The sequence below is a fragment of the Siphateles boraxobius genome, unplaced genomic scaffold (genome assembly GCF_051911475.1).
Source record: "Siphateles boraxobius isolate OS27281-9 unplaced genomic scaffold, OSU_SipBor_1 12, whole genome shotgun sequence".
In the NCBI taxonomy this organism is placed as follows: Eukaryota; Metazoa; Chordata; class Actinopteri; order Cypriniformes; family Leuciscidae; genus Siphateles; species Siphateles boraxobius.
This window is the reverse complement of record NW_027508722.1, coordinates 12,244,566-12,254,786: the sequence shown is the minus strand read 5'-3', so window position 1 is coordinate 12,254,786 and position 10,221 is coordinate 12,244,566. Positions and strand designations below refer to the sequence as shown.

At 37.6% G+C, this 10,221-nt stretch overlaps 2 long non-coding RNA genes across 2 annotated transcripts; one reads left to right on the top strand and one right to left on the bottom strand.

Moving 5' to 3' along the window:
• Positions 1-1,504: 1,504 nt before the first annotated feature.
• Positions 1,505-3,488, bottom strand: LOC143713534 (uncharacterized). Its single transcript, XR_013195111.1, has 3 exons — positions 3,408-3,488; positions 3,178-3,302; positions 1,505-2,926 (listed from the first exon to the last, which is right to left on the bottom strand). It is a non-coding gene; the product is annotated as an uncharacterized LOC143713534 (long non-coding RNA).
• A 3,056-nt stretch (positions 3,489-6,544) lies between these two features.
• Positions 6,545-8,420, top strand: LOC143713531 (uncharacterized). The gene is made up of 3 exons (XR_013195110.1): positions 6,545-6,706; positions 6,982-7,152; positions 8,325-8,420. It is a non-coding gene; the product is annotated as an uncharacterized LOC143713531 (long non-coding RNA).
• The last annotated feature ends 1,801 nt before the right edge of the window (positions 8,421-10,221 follow it).

Genomic DNA, 10,221 nt, shown 5'->3' with positions numbered 1-10,221 from the left:
TGGGCACATTCACTACATGTAATGCACAATTGACACCATCGGTAGGGCCCTATGAAATCCGTTTTATTTTTTCTCAAATTCCGTTTAATTTTTTTGTCAAATTCCGTTTTTTTGGATTTATTTTTAGCCCTTTCGGATTTTTCGGATTTGCTTGTTTTCTTTTCACTTCTAAGCAGTATTGACCTCCAAAATTCAGCCAAACCTTCAACAAATCTCTGGCCAAAAATAACAGTAACATGAAGGTAACAGTTACAAGGTAGGATTGATGAATATTAAATTAAAGATTAAAGACATGCTGCAGGGAGACAGAAACATTGAAACAACGATATGTGCCTGACAGAAAGCCAACACAATGACATTAAAACCACTTTTCCTAAAGTAAAAAATTCTTTATAACTACTTGCATACATCATTTATTCTTTCAAGCAGACATATTTATTTGTATGAATTAAATATAATTAATCCTTAAAGCTATTAACAAACTGTGAATGCTTCTCTCTTTTTCTTTTGTTCCTTGACCAATTTTAAGGACACGGACCGCATTACGTTTATTACCCACTGTCACTTTAAGACGTCGGATCATGTCCAATGACATGCGGATCCAATTGCACTGATGCACATCCGATACACTCACAACTGTTTAAGACATAACCGACATAGTTTACGTGAATAGTCTCCAAAACGGACATTTAGACATAATGCTGTGTGTATTTGTCTATTTAGACACGAAAGAGAGCTCAATTCAGTACTCGCGCGCTGTAGGTCTATTGTGCATGGCTGCACACTTCGGGTTGGGTGTGTGCACACAGAAAACCGTACCGAATAGTGCTCTTTTTTGCATCATCACTCTTATTCAGATCGTCTGCTCTACTCATTCTCCCAGACGTTTACATTTTTTAACGTTTTATGAGACCGCTGGTTAGATCAGCACGTTACAGCATACAAACGGGCGCATCTACCACAAACGCAGCCCCCGTTAGCTTATCAGGAGCCACTCGCTTCAAAAATTTTTTCCCAACGCGTGAACGTGAGGACGTATGGTTACTATGCAACATGTTTATCAATGCCATTTGGCCACGGTTTAGGTAGAGACCTTTCTACATTTGTTGTTTTAAACTGAAAAATTAGAAAAAATGTTTATTTAATATGTCAACAAAATATATTCAAATTCCGTTTTCATGTGTAAATTCCGTGATTCCGTCCGCGTTTTCCGCATCAAGGAAATCATAGGGCCCTACATCGGCCGAGGCCGGAATACAGAAAATACACTTCATGTGATTTATCTGGGTCGCTGTGAAAACGGCTTTTGTGTGCAGGCAAGTGCGCCGTGGTACTGGCTTGTTTACTGCAGAATACACTGGAACAGTCACATTTTCTGGAACTGAACGAGCATTTTTTTCCTTCCGCTCAAGGCCGAGGCTCGCCGCGGGGATCTGCTCCGTGTCAATGACGACCTGGGGACTCTCCTGGGAGGCATATGTGCTGAACTTCAGCAAATGCACGTACAAGCTTCAGGCGGGGGAGCCACTCCAAACACTTTTCCAAGAATGGGAAATGGGCGAATGCATCTGAGGGAGCAGACTTCAGCTTGTGGTAATCCTTGAGCTGCTTGGAGTTGAAGCAGTTGAATATGCCATCAAAGTTTTCACAGAATTTGGCAGCTACCATGTAGTTCCTCTGCGCCTGACCTGTGAGCTGCTTTACCTGTGCCAAGGTCACAGCAACGGAGTGGCTCAGGATCTGAGTAGCAAAACCTTACTCTCATGGAAGCAAACGATGGGAGATGCACATGCTTCTTGGTAAGACGGCAACACAATCGAATGTCCTGTTTGCTGTTGTAAGTAAACAGATCCTCCAAAATGCCTCAGAAGATGTGATCACCATTCAGTGTGAACCCGCTGCTGCGCCAGTTGTTGCGAATATTCTTGATCAGATGTGGTGGATCCCACAGGCAGAACACTCTGACAGCATCTACTGTACTTCAAAGTACGGCTTCTCCTTTGTTACACCAAGACGAGCGAGCATTGAATGGTTACCAGAACCCTGGTCACAGATGAAGAATAAGCACTCCATCCCAGCCTTCCTTAGCTCACAAATTGCCTCTAGCAGCAATAATTGAAGACGGGTATGTGGTATGGGCCCACTAGTGAAGCAATATCCGAAGAGTTGCTTCCACTTCCGGAACAGCCCTCTTACCATGAATGCAGAGGCATTGTTGGCAATTATGGAGTACGCTGACCTCTACCAAAATCCTCAATACCTTCAATCCTGTCAGCAGACTCATTATAGTGGACTGCCTGTTTGAGAGACAGTGATGATGGCACAAACCTTATCCATGGGCTTTGTGGTCTCCATAGCCTTCTTCATTGTGGCAAGAATGCTGTGGTTAAAGCCAGGTTTGAAATCAGTAGACTTCATAAGCTTCTGCAGTGTGCGGACAGATGGCATAGAAAACACTTTAAACAGTAGCCTGTAACACTTTGGACTGTCATGTAGCAGAGACAAGAAGAAAGCTTTGTCCTGAGTGGTCCACCATGAGCCTTCCGCTGAGACATATGTATCTGTGTACTCACAAAAGCATATGCTTTGGCTGGTAAGAGCTTCTTCATCTGCTTCATCACTGACTCCTTGTTAACACCAGCCCTCCTGGTCTTCTTCAGCCGAATCACTTCCCTCATTTTCGCCTTCAGTCTGTACACCTGTACCTTCAGACTCCTAATGTTCATCTTAAGGGCATGTTCCTTGGCAGCAGCTTCGAGGCCTGTTGGCAATGCCATTGGTGGAAACAGTGGTGTCAGTGGCATCGAAGGCCCTGCTTCAGAAGCATCAAGTAAGTTAATATCTGTCTCTGAACCAGTGGATTGTTAAACACTGTCTGCAGTGGATGATCCTGCGTTTGACAGGTAAACAATATAATTTTATTTGCCTGTAAAACAAACACAGATTTGGAAAATAATTAACTAAAATCACATTACAGCAAAATAACAAGGTGTTACTTTCCCTTAAGACCATAATACTACCACTCTAAAATGGATAATGTAATAGACACTCTAACAGAAATCTGGAGCAATTGAGCTTTCACTCTAAAATGGATAAAATTTTACTGGCATCTCAAAGTATCCCAGTATTTATACCAATATTTACCTATATTTATCGTTTCTTTGGTGGTATATTAACGTTTCTTTGGTGGTAACTCCTGACGTGGCTTTGGTGGCTTTCTCCTTAACTCCAAGTCCAAAGGGGGTGGTGGGTTAGGGGCATCAATCATTGTGGGCACTGCATCCCATTTCAATCCCACATGGCTACAACGATATGAGAAAGATAGATGTCCCCTAATAGTAAGCATCTTTATGAATTAAATTTTATATTTCAATTTTATTGTGATGTTTTTTTCAGTATATACATACACATTAGATGGTCTCTTGAACTGGGTAGCGTGAAAATGAGCACTGCACAACCTGTAGTTGAGATTAAGCCGCTGAGAGCTTATCCCCATCAAAGATGCATTCCTGAGATGCTCCACTCACCTGGCACACCTGTAAAAGACAATATAATATGAATGTATTTATTCATTTAACTTGTAGGGACAATTTCAATACTAAATGAACAATCACTGCTTAGAGGAACAAGAAAAAACAGGATAGGCCTACATTCATTCAAAAACAAGAGGGAAAAGGTAAGACTAAACCAGTCTCTTTTGTCCCAAGCTTTATTTTTGTTTACTCATCTTTTATCATTCAAATAGACATTGTAGGTATAAAGATGACTACTAACGTTACATATATTTAGTCCAGTGCAGAGGTCATTTTTAGGTTGAAATAATTAGGTGATTATTTTAATACACAACAATTAACGTTATAGCAGTTGAAAGAAGATGCCACTTAACCAGGCTTTTTTAAACAGGCCTAATTGTATTTATTTTTAGTTCTATTGACTATGTTTGCAACTGTTAAAATCATTTCAATTGATGGTACCAATACAGTACATTTTTCTTCTTTCACAAGTTGTAGTGAAATTGCTGTCTCAAATCCTTTTTGTGAACTTAGACGTTCCGTATAGTGTCCTGCTACTGTGCCCATTCAACCTGATCTGTTCATTTAGAACCCCACACTAAAGTGTTATCATGGGTTACAAACATAATTTTTTTTCTTGATTCTATTTGTCATGCTGAATAGGGTACCATCCACAGTGAAATCTCATTGGTCCAAAATCCCCAAAACATACCTGTATATTTAACATACTGTATATTTATTGCTGTATATTCTATCACATATATTTTATCACATACATATGATTGGCTGTGATTGTGGTGCTTTTCTCAGCATTTCTGCTTTCAGTGTGAACTAACAAATGGCGTCACTGAAGACGTAACTGTGTCAGAGATTGCAAGGATCTGCGCTCAGAGCTTAGATATTTTATTTTCATATGCGTTTCATATATTTCACCTTTTGTGGTATTAGTTAATTCATTTACCAGTTTATTCAGTGCAATTTCTCAATCTACTACACATTCTGTGTTTTTCCACAGAAAGTGTACATCTCTCAGGTGGCTCTTGGGTAGGCATAGAAGTGTTTAATGAACAATGGCGCGGATGTGTTCTGCCCCAATGTTAATTGTGTCCTAAAGCCAATTGTCTGATGCAACATAAGCTCTGACACTATTATTAACAATAACATTTATCTGAGCGATAATTAGAGAAGGCACTTTCATATAAACAGCTTCAAGAGCAATAATTACGTGACAAACATTTTAGCAACAAGAGCGCATGGAGGTTGGCAATTAAGAGTTCTTTGACTTTATGAGAGCCTCCTAATATGATTTGAAACATGAGCAATGATTTGGAGCATAAGTGAGGTCACAGGCTTTACAGCTCACAGCTCTTTTTCTCCAGCCGCTGTTGATTGGAGCTACGTGGATTTTGGCGGAAAGACATGCCATCAGTGAAGTTAAATGTGTGAAGCCACACGTGTTTATTGATGGAGGTGGAAGAATGAATATAAAACACTGAGAGTAGGAGGTGGCTGTGTTGACCCTAAGGTCAACTAGATTCACTATTTGTGCAGAAACATTATAAGTGGTGTGTGTTATAGCATCTCTATTATTATAACACATTCTTTGGGAAGTGATTGAAAATTACTGGTGAAAATGTTTGTTAAATGGTTAGTTCACTCAAAAATGAAAATTCTCTCATCATTTGTTCAGTTTCATGACAGTGTTGGGAAAGTTCACTTTCTACATGAACTAGTTCAAAGTTCATACTTAAAATTTTTTAACTAGTTCATAGTTCTTTTTTTCCATATGTTGCTGTGAGCTATTATTTTTCAAAATTTTTGCCACAGCCCATATAGAACCACAGACACGACTTATTTTATCGGCGGGCAAAGTTTGCACAGAAATGTAAGATGCGGCGGTGGGACACTGTTGGCTGGTGTTACCAGATTGGGTGTTTTTTCCGCTACATATTAAGGCCTGCTCACGGTATGTTTTTTCCCGGGTTTTCGCTCTATAGAAATCTGGCACCCTATTGTAACGAAGTTAAACTGAGAGAGCATGCCGTTCACAGACACCAGAATGAACGCGTTCACAGTAACGTTCATCAGGCAGTAATACAGTACATTCAGTTCTTGTTCGCCCAAAATATGAACGAGTTCATGAACTATAGTTCAATGAATGCGTTCAGGCACAACACTGTTTCATGACATTCCACAAACTTGTATGACTTTCTTTTTTGGAACACAAAAGAAAACTAGTGAATATGTAAGGAATAATTGACAAATTATTCGAAAATAATGCACCAGAGGTGATTTTGCGGCAATGAGGCAAACTGTCCGTTATACCTTGGATGTGCATTATTTTTTAATAATTCAACCCACCAGTGTCAATTATTCCTCTTATATATGGTTACCACACCTCAATGCATTGTTTATATGGTATTTTTCAAGACATTTGTCCGATTTTTGTCCTTAACTCTCTGGGGTCGAGAAACGCGCCTGCGCGTTTTGCTGTTTTTTTTCCACATAGCAGCAACATAGACTTAAAATACTCCGTCATTTTTGGTCATATAAATAAAATCAACACATGATTATAAACTATAGAGGGTCTTCTTTTTTTTGTGTACACTCACATTAACATCAAAACCGTGTGCTTTTGTAAAATGAAGAAAATAAACAGAAATCTCAGGAGGCAGGGCAGGGAAAATCAAGACAAACAGGCAAGGCACAAGGGAGTAATTAAATTGGAAATATAAAAATGAAGACTGAAACATAACAATGACAAGTGAAGAAAAAAAAAAAGCCTAAAACTAACTAGAACAAGACTGGAAGGAAAAAAAGCAAAAAGTATACAGTAGAGCTAGAAAGATCAATATCACGACAAGAATTAAGCAAACAGGAATAAAGCACAGAAAACAAACCAGCAACGACATGCGGGAAAAGAGGCACAATATAAAGGGACCAGAGCACATGAGGATCAGGTGAGCACGATTAATGAAACGAGGACTAGACGTGGACTTATCAAGGGGGCGTGGTAACTAGAAACAAGGAGGTGGGACAAGAGGAGCACATGGCCAACACGAACAAAGACAAAGCCATGTGCTCAAGCACAAGACAAACATGGAAACATTAAACCGTGACAAAACAGACAAGACTGTCACGGCGGGACCCTGACAGTGTCGTTGTGGGTTTTGGTTCTTTTGCTGTTGTAGGCTGTAAGTAACTGCAACCAATCACATTCAAGCATTCAACAGCCCCTTAGTATAAGACAAATTAGAATAAGACAATTACCTAATTTTAAAGGTTATTTTTGGTCAAATATTCTTCTGTAACTTTGTATTAATGTAATACACACTTGAAGCATATCTCAATATGTTGATGTTGGTTTATTTGATCTTTGTCATGTGGAAAGCTCATTTACAACACATCCCTGTGATCTCTTTGACACTGCAGAGGGGAATAAAATATCATGTATTTTTGAATTCTGCAGGCCGAATGCTGGCAGTCTGAGAAAAACACTTGAGTAGATGAGAACAGATCAACGAGACAAGGACCCAACAGACGGAAGGCAAAATGGCAGTTTGCGCAAAAGTCCCTGGAAGCCTTAAGTGCTCTCATATCCGCCTGGATGGAAAAGAGGAAGAACGTCATCAAAAGTCAGGTACATTTCAGTCAACGCAAATATGCCGACCGAAACGTGTGTATCCTGGCATACAAATGTCAAAATGTCTGGAGAGATATGAAAGCAGCAAATAAAATGACAATAATTTCCGGTAATACAGCGCTGACATGTCACATGGGTTTAATCAGGCATCAGAGACAATTCCTTTTTATTATTGGTAAGGAAGTGAACATGTTTGTGTTGCTGCTATGCTTAAATAGCTATGTATATACCCGATCCGACCTTTAAAATGGCTTAACTTATTAAATATTTTTTTAAATAACATTTATTTGACATTTTAATGCTCAAATAGCTATTTATATACCCAATCTGACCGTTAAATTGTTACTTATTAAATGTTTTTTTAAATAACATTTATTTGATATTTTAATATAATACATTGTCATTTTAATATATTTTCCAGGGTAGTTTTGCTTCAAATGCACAGTTGTAACATGACATCTTTACCAGATCAAAGTGCAAATGCTTCAGAAACCATATTTACTTTCTCCTTAATCACAGGAAGAACCATTCCACGCCAGCATTCTGATTTATTACTGTGAACCTCAGGTGAAATCTGCTTCAGGAAGCAATTAGTTAAATAACCCAAGAGCTACACTGACACTGTCCATCGCAGATCAATTGAACAGGCAGCATTATTTGTGGTGATTAATGCTTTTATTAATTTAGGGTCACCATTGATAAGGACAGTATCGTCTAGAGAGAGGTAATGTTGTCAGACGCTACGTGTTTGCCCATGGGGGATGGAATGTCAAGTGCTTGTTTTGCCCATACAAACACTGGATAGATTTTATTATATGTTCAGGGAACATTAGATTATAAGCAAATATAAGGGCAAAACCATTCATCTGCCGATAAATAATTCTGCATTTGGCTAAATATCAGTTTTAAAGTTCTGATTAAAATTGTATTCTAGAGGGACAAAATAACTCATTACAATATACATTTTCAGTTTTCTGAATGGTTTTCAGTGTTGTTCTCTCCAGCATCACCTGCTCTGGTTGTGGTTGAGATGAACTTCTGTTTGGGTCACTGAAAAGTGGATCCTTGTGACGGGCCTGGCTGTTCTCGGTAGCCAAGAATAGGAATAGTCTTTGCTTGTGATGCAGAATACTGATTGCATCATAACATTTTCTCTACTATGTCCATAGGAATTAAATCACTGCTGAAAAAAGCAAGAACGCAATGTGTCTCTACACTCCTGGCCAGTGATGGAATCTTGCTTGACAGAGCACGAAGACACTAAGGTTTTTGTCACAGCCTCAGACATAGCCAAATATACAATTCTGACATAATTTATTCACCCTCATGTTGTTTCAAACCTGTCTCTGTGGAACACACAAAAAAGAGATTTTAATGGTAACCAAACCGTTTTGGTGACCATTGACTTCCACTGTATGGACAAACAGAAGAAAGTAAGTCATAAAGTTTTGGAACAACATCAGGATATATTTAGATTTTTTTTTTTTTAAATAAATGATGTTTGTTAGTATTAATTTAAAATATTTGCTTCTTCACCAATTTGTAACATTTGTACATTGCTATTGCCTAAACAAAAAATGCATTTAATATGGCATTTGACATCAATAATTGAAATCAATCATATTCAAACCATCATATGATAAATTATATTCCATGCAATCTGAGGTACTTCATTTTCTACTAATTCATTTGCATGCTGAAAAACCCCCATCATATTTTATCATATCTTATTCAATTTATAATCTTCCAATACTTATAATAGATGGAATTCTAAATGAATTTACATATACATGGGATCATTATTTAAACTGAGACTGTGAACTTTATTGACGTTTTGATCAATATCGTGTTTATATTTTTGCTCTTGGTTAAAACATTTAAAAAGCTGTGTGAAGCCATTAGATTTCCCCAGTGCACCATCATCTTGTCTTTGATAACTCATGAGTTAAAAAAAATAAGGTGACGTTGGTTAATGATAAATCTCATGCTTTTTGTGTCCTGAAGACTGGTTTTCAGATGATCTTTATTCCTTTGCCAGACACAGAAAGGAAACAATCAATAAGAAATTAAAAAGTATTGAGATTTCTCAACATTATTGTATTCTAATACCATTTTCGATTCCATATATTAAATTTCTTTACATTTTTGAATCTATGATGATTCTTTAATTAAGGAAAGTATCTATCTTACTAAAGATTAACTCTGACAAAATCTGATTGCCTATGGAATTGTAATGATTGTTATATTAAGTCAACTTAAAAATTGACTTTTGTGTGTATTAAAAGCAAATATGAGAGTTCCACTCTGTATTGTATTCATCCTACACATGAATTTCAGCAGAATGTCTCTTTTGCAGATATTATGACATTCCTGCTTGTTAAAGATATTTTGAGAGATTCTGAAATGAAGCGGAGCGCTCCAGGCCCGTGGTAATGGTGACATGGATTAGCACTAAGTCAGGTTTTCAGTTAATGAAAGTGAATATGTTAATGGTTAAAATTAGTTGTGAGGGTAGTTTTTCAGTTTAATAAGACTGCAGAATCTTCAAATTGGCTGTGCACCAAATAAACAGCCCATCTCTGACCACACTGTAAAAAATAAGTGTAATTTTTCATTTGTCAAAGGAGACAGCAACAGTTATGGGCATTTTTTTTCTTTAACATATTTATAAAGGGACCATATTTGTAATTTTTAACATAATGTTACATTTCATATATTGTATATAGAGAAAGTCAAATTTTCATCCACAGTCCCCTGGGTAGGTCATCACTAACATAAGTGATAAAAATAACACAAACAATACCTACGTACGGTAAAACATACAGACACACACATAGTATCAGGGCCAGAAAACAACCCCCCCCCCCCATTTTAAGGAATCATTAAACGGCAACCATGTCAATGTTTACAGAATTGTTGTTGTTTTTTACAATCTTTTTACTTCAATTTAAAAAGACCAATAGATGTACACCCTTTTATATCCTTTTTATATGAGTTGGGACCACCATCCTCTTAAGGTTATTAAAGTACGGTATCTAAAAAATATAAAGGATTTACAAGACTGGG